This window comes from Phalangium opilio, unplaced genomic scaffold (assembly GCF_054372755.1).
Source record: "Phalangium opilio isolate 3A_F unplaced genomic scaffold, DU_Popi_V2 ptg000061l_1, whole genome shotgun sequence".
In the NCBI taxonomy this organism is placed as follows: domain Eukaryota; kingdom Metazoa; phylum Arthropoda; class Arachnida; order Opiliones; family Phalangiidae; genus Phalangium; species Phalangium opilio.
This window is the reverse complement of record NW_028324178.1, coordinates 7,224,740-7,236,781: the sequence shown is the minus strand read 5'-3', so window position 1 is coordinate 7,236,781 and position 12,042 is coordinate 7,224,740. Positions and strand designations below refer to the sequence as shown.

The following is a 12,042-nucleotide window of genomic DNA, read 5'->3' as shown; positions in this document are numbered from 1 at the left end:
TAAAGGGTAAAAAGAATTTCAGGAAGAATTCTTAAGAGATGGTTTCTTTTTTTCCAAGACTATCTTCTTTTTTGGTGCGAGTGTTATAATATTAGAGAGAGCTGGTCGTAAGCCGCTAGCGATTTGTCCTAGACTCAAATTGGATCTAAATCCATACATTCTCCCTATTTGTTCATTCAGGACTTGGTTTTTTTCGTCAAAAACCCTTTACCGATTCAAAAAGAAGCTATAGCGACTTATAAATAGTGAATCAAATAGAAATAAGCATAAATAAAGCAGATATATTATGCGGGAACACTTTGCCCGAGTTTTTTTACAAACATAGTGGGTCCAGATTATTTTATTAAAGGGATTGTTTCACGCAAGAAGTGGTGAAAAATTGTTTATAGGTTTTTCACGGTTTTCTCAAAACATTTAGGATTTTTTTACAAATTTTTTAACTTAGCTGTTACTAACCCTTTTAATTGCGAAGTTTAATGCAAAATTTACTGGACTAGCTGCTAAATATGTTGTCTGCAATAAGTTAACTGTAAAATAGAATCAACCAAATTGAGGGAGAAATTAATTTAACATATAATTTATTTGGAACAATTTTTGTTTTCAACCAACAGTAAACCAACGAAACATTAAAAAACATGTTCCAATAAATTTCAGAAAAATTCTTGCTTAAATTGGAAAATTTATATTCATATATACGTATCTTGTTTGTGATAAATAATTTTTTTAAATTGAATAGATATAATTTTATACCGTGTCTTGTCTGCCTGTCTGTTTGTAACATGCCATAATTGGTTAATTTTTACGATAAATCCAAAACGGAAAAAATTAACAATTCAGAAATGTGAATCGCAGTGAAATCTACGTTAGTCAAAGTCCTGACTTACTGAATGATAATCAACGCCCAGCCAAAACCGCTTTAACTAGAAGCCTGAAATTTTGTAGTTACGTTACTCTTAAGTAGTAAGCACGCACCAAGAAATATTTTTCCAATCCACCGCCATCTTGAAAAATGGCTGCCCGAAATGTAAATAAACCTTCTTTATGGAATAACGTAATTGCATTTCAAAAGATTTATTAAATATTTAGTACACTAGTTCCTTATATCCTATAGACGAGCTTTATGAATTTTGAGATTCATTTTTCCGCCATCTTTTAAAATGGCGTCTAGAAATGTATAAAAACTTCTCTGTGGAATAACTTCCATCCATTTCGATTTATTTGACTAATATTTAATACACTGATTCTATATTCGAAAAAAATAGTGCATTTTTTCTATATTCGAAAAAAGAAGTGCATTTTTTCTATATTCGAAAAAAATAGTGCATTTTTTCTATATTCGAAAAATAGTGCGTTTTCGCATATTCGAAAAATAGTGCATTTTCCTATATTCAGAAAATAGTGCATTTTCCTATATTCAGAAAATAGTGCATTTTCCAATATTCAGAAAAAATAATGCATTTTCCAATGTTCAGAAAAATTAGTATACAATTTTTGAATCGTGCTTGAACAAGTTAGTTTGTAATTTGCATATAGCTTTGAATATAGGTTTTCTAAAAAATATTTCATCGATGATCTTCTAATTTTTATAAAAAAAAGGATGGAATAATCCAAAACAACTTTTTACACAGTATATATAAATATATCTGTACTAAGTTGAATTTAGCGTCCTTGAAGGCGGGGAGTGTATGGCTGGTATGTTTATTCGAACAGGTCTATCTATTTGTTTCCCCATCGTCCCTGACAGATCTCTTTCTCTCCACGCTCTTTATAGGTATATCTCCCTCCTTACTATTTTTTTTATTACTCGGGGCTGCTTGTTCATCAATCAGATTTTTTCTTGTCCTTACTACTCCTTGGTTCTTTTAGAGAGCACCCTCCACGCCTGTAAATAGATTTAGAGCTGATCGGGGCCGCGCACTAGGTCACTAAGCCAATACACCCTCTTCAACTCCTGCCCGTAGTCCCTGGTCGCGCGCGAAAAAGGAATCGCATATATTCAATATTCTGTTTAGTCGTGACTCTAAAAGGTGCCACGAAGTTGAAGAGGTTGATGAAAACTAACTTTTTATCCGAAACTAGTTGAAATGCTCGATTTGTTGATCAAACTCCACCGTTCAAATGATAATGAAAAGCATACAATCCAATGTTCAATCATTGTATTTTATGTTTGGCCCATTCGTAAGCCTTGGTCTAAATGCATCGGGACTTTTACAACAGTCAACTTTTACCCGCAACTAGTTGGTCCAGTTACTTGTAATGTTCAATTAGTTAGTCAAACTCAACTGTTCAAATGCTAATGAAATATATGCCACCCAGCGTTCAATCGTTGTATTTTATCATGCTAGGTCTGATCTTAAGCCTTGGTCTAAATGCATCGGGACTTTTACAACAGTAAATGTTTACAGGCAACTCGTTGGTCCAGTTATTGGAATGTTCAATTAGTTGGTAAAACTCCACTGTCCATATGCTAATGGAAAATATTCCAAGAAGATCTTTTACATTAATATATCAAATTTGGTGTTTACTTTTTAATTCAGCTTTACTACATTTATATACAGTGTAAACTTGAAATTTAACTTTCCTAGTTTCACTAAATGTTACTTCGAAATGTTATGGTAGGCGTTGTTCGGATTGGTTCCTTGAATTCGTGGGTCTTTGAGGAGGTCTTGACGGTTCACAGTGAGCCGAAAATTAAATACACATTTGAATGATGTAAATCAGGTCCTTAAATAGAACTATTGAGGATATACAGTAAAGGTTAAACGTAACCATTTCACACGCATATCAATTCTTACACGGTTGAATAAGGCTTACAGCAGAAAAACGTTTACCCTTAATCCACTGGATTTGAGCAGCAGATTTTGAGCAGCTATCTTGATAGACTAATCTATGGTAACTCATGTGTTTTGAAAAAAATAATTTCAAAAAACACCTTTTACAGAGTCTATAGACACCTTTCTGGTATAATTATAATCCTCTATTAAGAATGATGGTTTAAACCTAACAAGAATTAAAAAGCACCAACGTCAATGGAATTTAAAAACACCAAATTAGTCTCAAAAAGACCTTTTTTTGAAGGGTTTATTAACACTTTTTCTGGTATTAATATACACCTCTATTCAAAGTGATTAAATCACCTTACAGGATATAAAAAGCACCTTCAGGAAAGGTATTATTTCGCACCGTTTTGAAAGGTGCGTATTGATATCCTCTCGAATGGTGCTTTTAAACACCAATAGGGGTGCTGCTGGGGATGCATTAGGAAACACCTCTAAAGGTTTCAAACAGTTCCATTTTTTTTAACAGTGTAGTATCAACTTCAAAAAATATTTTATGGAGTAATTACCTTTGTCATTGGTTTTAGCAATAGTACCACATTTGTCACGGGAGTCGGTGGAAGAATCACCACAAGAATAAGAACTAGTAAAAATATTTCCATCAATGGCTTTAGTGGTACAATGACCACCTTCATTCCCAAGTTTTGAAGATTTAGAACCCTTGCTCTTGAAGACTTTTAGATAATGACTTGTAGAGGAATTCCTAATTTGATCCTTCCTCACTTTTTTCAAAAAACAAAATTGTAATTGGGTTATAAATCAGAAATATAACGTACTTTTATTATGAGGGCTAGTTTGTTTTTTTCTGTTCTTCTCATATCGTTCTTTAACGACTTTGCCATTTCAACTAAAACATTAAAATTAATAGTTTTTTCATAAAATCCTACCCATTTGGGATACTAAACTTTTGGGGTATTCGCATTTTTTTTTGTTAACTTACTATTTTTCAATGGGATTGGAGGAGCCTTTGGCAAGACGATAGATTTTCGTCCTTTGATTGTTTGCGTTTTCTTTACAGAAAGGTTTAATTCTTCATCTTCTGAATCAGATTTTTTAAAAACGTCTACGGAGGATAGCTTTTTAACCCTTCCTCTCTTGCCTCGCCCACATTCTGCTTCACTGGCTAAGTCGGAGGTCACCTCCGATTTCCTCAGCTTCTCCCTCGCTTGACTATATGAATCTGCGGAAATTTTGTTTATTTATGTTGACAAAACGAATATGTTTTCAAATATTTAGTAACTTACTGCTCTTGTAGATTATTTTCCCCTCGTACAAAATCCAGTCTGAACTAGGTTTTGCTGAAGATGTGATCAGCTTTACAGTGTCGTGGTTGAACCTACCCGGTTGCCAGAAGCAGGATTTCTCGTTCGGGCACCAAGACAATGGTACAGCCTCAACTGTCCCTTCGGCAAAGCTGAATATTACATACATCTGGCCTAAAGTATAGAAACTAAAAACAAAGGAGAACCAAATCCTATTGGTTTTTCTAGAATCCTCCAATAAAGAAAGTAAATGGTTAATGACGTCTCATTTGTTATCTCCCGTTTTAGCATTTATTTCTTTAAAAAAATAACTCTAAAGCAAAGAGTGGGTCCATAGTGGATCCCCTACAAGGTGACTATCCTCATGTACTCAAGTTTTGACTTAATTGGCGAAGGCAGATGGAATTTGTGGGCGGAATTTATAAGTGCACTTATAAATCTCGCCCACTTGCCTCGCCAAGCTAAGCCTGGAAATCAGGAGGAAAGTTACCTTGTAGGGGATTCATTGGATGCGCGATTTGCTTTAATGTGAACATGATAGCCTGATATTTTAGTAGTAGTTTTTTCTAAACGGACTAAAGAAAAGCTGTTCCATCTTTCAGATTCAATCTGAGTTGCTACTCTTAATCCGTGAAAACTATGCATAATGAAGAATTGGAATAATCGTGACCAGGGAATTGTTGTCGTTAGAACTAAGGAAGCATTTTTGATCAAACACACTTAAGGGATAGGATTTAACAGATTTTGAGATTCTGGCAACAAACATGCCCAGGGCTGACGAAGATAGAGGATACGTAAAAATGTTATCGTAATATTTACATAAACTCCCAGCTAACATAATCTGTCCGATAGATATGTTTTATTTTTATTATTTCACCAGTGGTTAATTTAACACAATTATCACCAGATCGAGCAGTTAAAATAAAGTTGGGGGTCTGTAACTTTTTAAAATACTGAGCATTCTTTGGTATATTGGGACTGTTGTCTTTAAATTGCTGTTTCAGTAGATTACCACTATCTCTCGTTTGTTTAGCGAATAGTTTCTGACCCTCATTTAAACGTTTACACAACTGCTGAAGTGGTTTATTAGGCGATCGCAATTTTTTCTTTAAAAACTGTAAATGATTTTCAAATGGAAATACGCTAAAAGTATCTAATGGTCCATATCTTTTCACATCTGCAGCTAAATGTTTTAAACTATGAACGTTCAGACTAACAAATGTTTGACCATAAAAATCAGGACAGGAAGAAACATACGTTTCAAGCAGCTCGTCTGCATAATCAACTAGTGTTCTAGAAAAACAAGGCGAAGCTAAGATATAGATCGCACACTGAAGCAACCTAAAGTGGTCCATTACATCATTAGCCAAAATACCCTTACAAACAATTGGACCCGTGTATAGGAGAAACTGTCGAAACTCAGTTGCTTTCCAACAATCTACATGTTTCAGTGATCGAGGCTTCCTAGCAAACTCACTTGGAATATATCGGGTACATATGCTTAACCTTGATGATAACTGAGTTACTTGGCGACTACTTAGTCTGACTATGAACTTCCCTTTCTTATCCCAAGACCTTAGGAACCTCTTTACTACCCCTAAACATAAGAGATGCATATAATCTAATGGAAATTGGGCTACTAAATCCAGGTCTAGAATCTCGAGAGGAGAACGAGCACCTCTTAAATGGTGTTCTTCATTCTTTTGATTTCGGAAAGTGGTATTACTGCGCAGCGATACTGAGTCGTCCGTATCCTTTTCCAAAATAACCATGTTATGGTCTAGCATATATCCTTGAATAGTGCATTTGTCGCAAGAATAATATCCAGTGTGACCCTTTGTATCTAAAATAAATGGTCCATCTAGATTGCATTTGATTGACCTTGACCCGTATAAAAACCCATTTTGACTGAGATCTGATAATTCTTGAATAAATGGATCTAGGTACTCAGCAAGGGAACCAGGTTTACTCTCACCGCAAAAAACACCTACTGGAAAGACTTCTCCAACAATGCCCTTTGAAAAACTATAAACCCCCACCAGAATTGGCCAAAAAGTAATAGTTGAGCTTTCAAATAAAGGGATGCCATCAATATTGATGGCAAATGAAATATCCTCTGGATAGTCCTGATATTTTTCAAAGAAATTTCTCAAAAATACTTTTAACCCAACATGCCAGTACTCCCCGTTGGTCGCTCTAGAAATCCCCGTAGTATGTCGAACAGTTTTCAAAAGTGTTCTGCAAATCTTTTGGTAGTTCTGTATGATTATTGGCTCTAAGAGTTTTAAGCAAACTGTTAACTTTAACTGTGTCAACATTGTGCTCTATTATACAATGCTTAAGATCTTGTGCAAGACACGCACCTTGATCCTCGGAACAATCAGAACTTGAATAATTATTACTATTGAGAAAGCTTTCACAGCTGTCATCAGAACTAGAAGAGATTGCAGATATATTACCCATATCCTCGTTACTAAGAATATCAGTATGTCTATTATTATCAATCTTTGTGCCATCATTTAAATGGATTTCTAAACCTGTGTTTTCAAAATTATCTTGACAATTAGCTTGGGGCTCAATTGATACTCTATGGTTTACATTTTTTAGATACCTGGCTCTTTTTCTTCTCATTTGTCGTTTGCTCAGACCAATAGTGTTTTCCATAATAATAATTTAATATATTAATTCCACAAGCTCAGATATGCTAAGAATTTTAAACTAATACTATCCGAATGTTTTAAATAATTAAAATTCACGTGTTCTAAAACAGCGCTTACAAAATCAAAAGTTAGATATAAAACAAGATGGCCCAGGCCAGATTACGCTTTCGCTGCGCCCTATAGCGGCTAAAACTGATACGACCCCGGAAATTTTATTTTGCGTTATTATTTTCTTATTTATTAAATACCCTTTCGATTATGAATGAAATTAATTTAGTGTGATTTTGTTTTCACATAAACATTAATGATAACTTTGTTTTTAAAACAAATGTTTTAAGAAAACTAATTAAGTACAGTTATTTGTTTTTATATTCGCATTATATTATATTGCCGTTTGAAAAACATATTGATAATTTTGACCAAACACTTTCCAAGATTATTTTCAGTTCCATTTTTGGATAAACAAAAAGATAATTATAAGTATACGCTGTAAAATATTTCTATTCTCGTTTAATTACTCAAATAACCCATGATAACAAATTTTACCAAGCACTTTTTAAGGTTATTTTCAGTTGCAATTTTTGACTAAAACGAAAAAAATAATTGGTTTACCTCTTAATTTTAACTTATAATAAGAGTAATCAATTACTAATCATCACTAATCTTAATTGTCTCTTAAATAACTAAAATACAGTGGAGGTTGCAAAGCCACCTAGGTATGGTTCTACGTACTATTTATAAATTTCAATGCGATTCCGCACGCGAATAAAAAGGGGAAAAGGCACCCAGCCCGCAAGGGTCAGACAAATGCTTTTGCAACTCGAAGCGCAAAAGCAAAAACAAAAAATTTGAAGCTTAAATTATCATTTTTGTTCCACAAAAAATATTTGTCTTGGACATTTTAAGAAACTAACAATGAGATCGATCTCCGTTAGCATTAGCAAGAAAACCCGAGGTGTTGTCAATTTTATATAAAAACAATTTTTATCGGCCAAACCATGATTTTGTGGCGGCCCCCAGCGGATAGAACTGGTATGACTCCGGCTTATTTATTTTTTTTGCGTATTTATTTTGTTGTTTATCAAATAGTCTTCCGATTATGAATAAAATCTATCTAGTATTAGATTGATTTTCAGTTTAATAAAATAAGTAACAAATTTCTGTCCTATGAACTGGAACAATTAAGCTTTTTATTGCAAACCTAACAAAAGTAGGCTGCTAATATTCATAACTGGGAACTAAAATTATTCAATGAATGTACGTTTAAACCTCGGTTTAAACCAATATACAGCCATCGCATAGAGTTAGACCCCAGTCATGTTGTATTGAAACTTGATGCTATAGAAAATATAACCTAATGTGTAAAAATCATATATCAGCAGGTTTCGTTATCAAAATTGTTAGATTATTTTCTTACTAATTGAAATTAATTAAAATTTAGTAGTTGTACAGTTTTGAAATGCTTCCCTCGTTGGGGGGCCTGGATTCTCTAATTTATAAAAAAAAATGTATTTGCGGTGTTTGCTCTATTACAAGTATAATACACCCTATACCCTATCGTACGTACGTAGATGACGCAACGGCGTAATTATTATATAACCAATGCTTATTTTTATTGAGGTAAGATTATTTATAAAAATGATATTGAACTTTTTTCTTAAGATTAGTGATGAATGTCAATTTATTACTCTTATTAGTTATTAAAATTCAGAGTTAATTAAAGAAAATATCATTAACATTTATAGGCAAATTTAAACTTGAAATAATAATTTTTCTTTGTCCGAACTTGTTACTGAAATGTGAAAAGAACCTTAGAAAGTGCTTGTGCTTGGTAAAATTTATTATTAGGATTATTTGAGTAATTAAACTTTAATAGAAATATTTTATTGCGAATGCCAATACTTAAAATTAAACATCAAATTATCATTTTTGTTTGTCCAAAACTGTAACGTGCTTAAAGAGAAAAAGAAAGTTTTCAGGCTTTAGCTTATCTAATCCCAACACCCAAATTCCCAAATTAAATGTGCAGGTATAGTTAACCCCAAAAATGTGTCTATCTGGAAGCACTTGCAAGTTAATTTAAGTAACATAAAATATAAACACTTACATAGATGGTAATATCATAAACTTGCTTAGTTACAGAAGTTACCCTGATACACTCTCTAGAGACTACGGTATAAACTTCGTTTGGTTTACAAATCAAATATCTCTTACGTTAAAAATGTTTTTAGTTATTATTAGATTTTAGACTTTTCGACGAGTAGAATCCCTAAAATAATTTTGTAAAACTTCTAATGCTAAAAACGCGACATATTTTACTGCATATCTACCATTCGCGAATTTCCCGCCAAGAGTTTACAATTCAGAGGCGCTGCGTATACGCGCGCTACCATGGAAACGGCCCACACTCAACTTAACGAGAGGCGAGAGTAACGCGCCCGCCGCTCTAGTAACGAGAGTCACGTGGTCCCCCTCCTCTCTCTTTCTCTTTCTCCCTGGCAAAAAAAAATAGCTAGCCCGTCGAGGGAAGAGTGAGATACTATTGGTGAAAATCGCAGATGGGTACTAAGCCTCAATAGCTCAGTCTGTAAGGCGTTGTACTCTGGTGCCTGTGTGGATATAGACATGGCGGGTTCAAATCCCGGTCGTGCCAAAAAATTAATTCTTCAATAGTGAAATATTTACGGGACTTCGTATAGATGTCGCTGAAGTTCGAATTTCTAGCGGGAAGTTTGAAATGAAAGTAACTTTATTTATGATGGATTCTCCCAGGTCACATGAAAAATTGGGGTCAGAAAGGAGGGGGGGAGAAGGCGCCCAGCCGTAGGGGGTAATTGCAATGCTTCCGCAGTCTATAGACAGCGAAAGCAAAAATTCTCAAGACTTATCTTATTATATAAAAACGTCTTGGTTTGGACCAAGGCTGAAAAAACAAACGATATGTGTGAGGCTTATCAATTGACTGAAGTATCAGATATTGAAATTTTTTCTAGTTATTTTTATACACTCAATCCTTAATCAATATTTAATTCAATCAACTGATTTTACTGTTAATCGACCTAGTCCCTCTAAATTAATTGAAAAAATTACATATCTACGCTTTTTCAAGAACAATTACATTTTCCGAAAACATTTTATCATGAAATTAATTTATCATCTTGAGGATACAGTATTGAATATTTGAAATGTTCTACTGGATGTCTAAAAAAGCAAGCGAACTTTGGCATAACTCGAATGGAAAATGTAAATATTTGATCGTGGATGCCAAACAAGGGTGTTGCGCGAATTCATACATTTAATTTCGTTTATCGAAATGCTACATTTCTATTGTCGCCTCTTTGATGGTAAAGTTGCACTGGAACTTCCTTTTCCGTACTTAAGAATTTCTTGGTCATAACTCAGTCTATGGTAATATTGGCTGAGCGTGTTGCGACAGCTCAGATGACCCATACACTGAAACCACTGGTGATTATAAAATGCCATATATTGGGAAAATAGAGGAAGGGAGGGGGTGTCGGAGTGAAATGTGACCTTCTTGGCATAACTAGTAATGAATGATGTGTTTAACCATATTATTTCCGCAGGAAATGAATATAACAAGTCTGAGAAGTATTTCTGTTCATGTGATCTTTACCCTTTACCACACAGGATAAACTTTGTTGCTTTGTCTTAAGTAGACGACATTCACTCTAAACGACAGTCTTATCAACAACTTAAAACAGATTTAAACTTCTTTTGGTGCAAACTTGAAAATTTGTCAAGCCAGCAACAATTAAAACTATGTCGGTCAAGATGCTCACAAGTTAGTGAGCATCGACACGAAATCCCTTCAAAATAATTAATTTCATGATAAAATGTTTTCGGAAAATGTAATTGTTTTTGAAAAAGCGTAGATATGTAATTTTTTCAATTAATTTAGAGGGACTAGGTCGATTAACAGTAAAATCAGTTGATTGAATTAAATATTGATTAAGGATTGAGTGTATAAAAATAACTAGAAAAAATTTCAATATCTGATACTTCAGTCAATTGATAAGCCTCACACATATCGTTTGTTTTTTCAGCCTTGGTCCAAACCAAGACGTTTTTATATAATATCTGTCGCTTCAGTCTTAATGTATTTAAATTTTGAGTAATTATGTTTTCTTTACCGCTTATTATTATGTCCAATTACGATGGTCAAAAAATGTATCTAGGCGGACGAGATAACCACTACACTACACATAGCAGGTAATACTGAGATTCCGAAGAGATCTAGCTTATTATTATGTCGAATCACGATGGTCAAAACATGTATCTACCAGGGCTCGAACCCGGGACCTTCCGCGTGTAAAGCGGACGTGATAACCACTACACAATGAATACTTGGTTATTCTGAGTTTTCGAAGAGATCTAGCTTATTATTGTGTCCAATAACGATAGTCAAGTCATGTATCTACCAGGGCTCGAACCTGGGACCTTCCGAGTGTAAAGCGGACGTGATAACCACTACACCATAGATACTTGGTTAATCTGAGTTTTCGAAGAGCTCTAGCATTATTATTATGTCCAATCACGATGGTCGAAACAAGTACTTCTGTAATTAACTAAAATTAACATACTTAGACTTAATTTTTTCTGATTAAACTAGCCGATCGCACACCCTGAATACTTAATTGTTAAATTTAGAGTATTCCGAAAAGTAACTTCGCTGTAGTTTTTCAGTTAGAGGTGGTTAAATATCACGAAAAACCCCATGTTAATCTCCATAGGAAAATTGGAAAAAGCATGTGAATTTTGCTTTAACGTTAAAGAAGAGTATCAAGTCATATCTACAAGGGCCTACCGGCCCTGTAGAATATGTCGTACTATTTTTATCCACTCCGACGATTAAACATGCGTTAAATATCATATACCTTTAATGATATATTTTATGTTCACCAGCTGAATCACTTGTCTTTCAGAAGTTATTTCGTAAAATCGTAAGCCTTGACTAGACATCCAATTTTAATTAAGTCACAGACTCACAGTACCTTAAAATAAAAAAAATGGTGAATATTTATTCTGAGTAAATGCAATGACACTTAAACATTATATATAATTAATGGCAAAATTTAAGAATACCACCTGCTCCTATTTTTTTTCCGATGTAGTTTGATATGAGAAAAAATATGGTGTTAAAATTTTTAGGCGCAAATAAAGAGAAGTCTAAAAAAAATCGATTTTTAGGATCGCATTTTCAAAAATGGGAACCTTACCTAACCTAACCTAATCTAACGTAGACAACGAAATAAATGAGATTTA

General features: G+C 33.9%; 1 non-coding gene across 1 annotated transcript; it reads right to left on the bottom strand.

Annotated features, from left to right (window-relative positions):
• Window positions 1-11,189: 11,189 nt before the first annotated feature.
• On the bottom strand, window positions 11,190-11,262 carry TRNAV-UAC (transfer RNA valine (anticodon UAC)). Its single transcript has one exon. It is a non-coding gene; the product is annotated as a tRNA-Val (tRNA).
• Window positions 11,263-12,042: the final 780 nt, after the last annotated feature.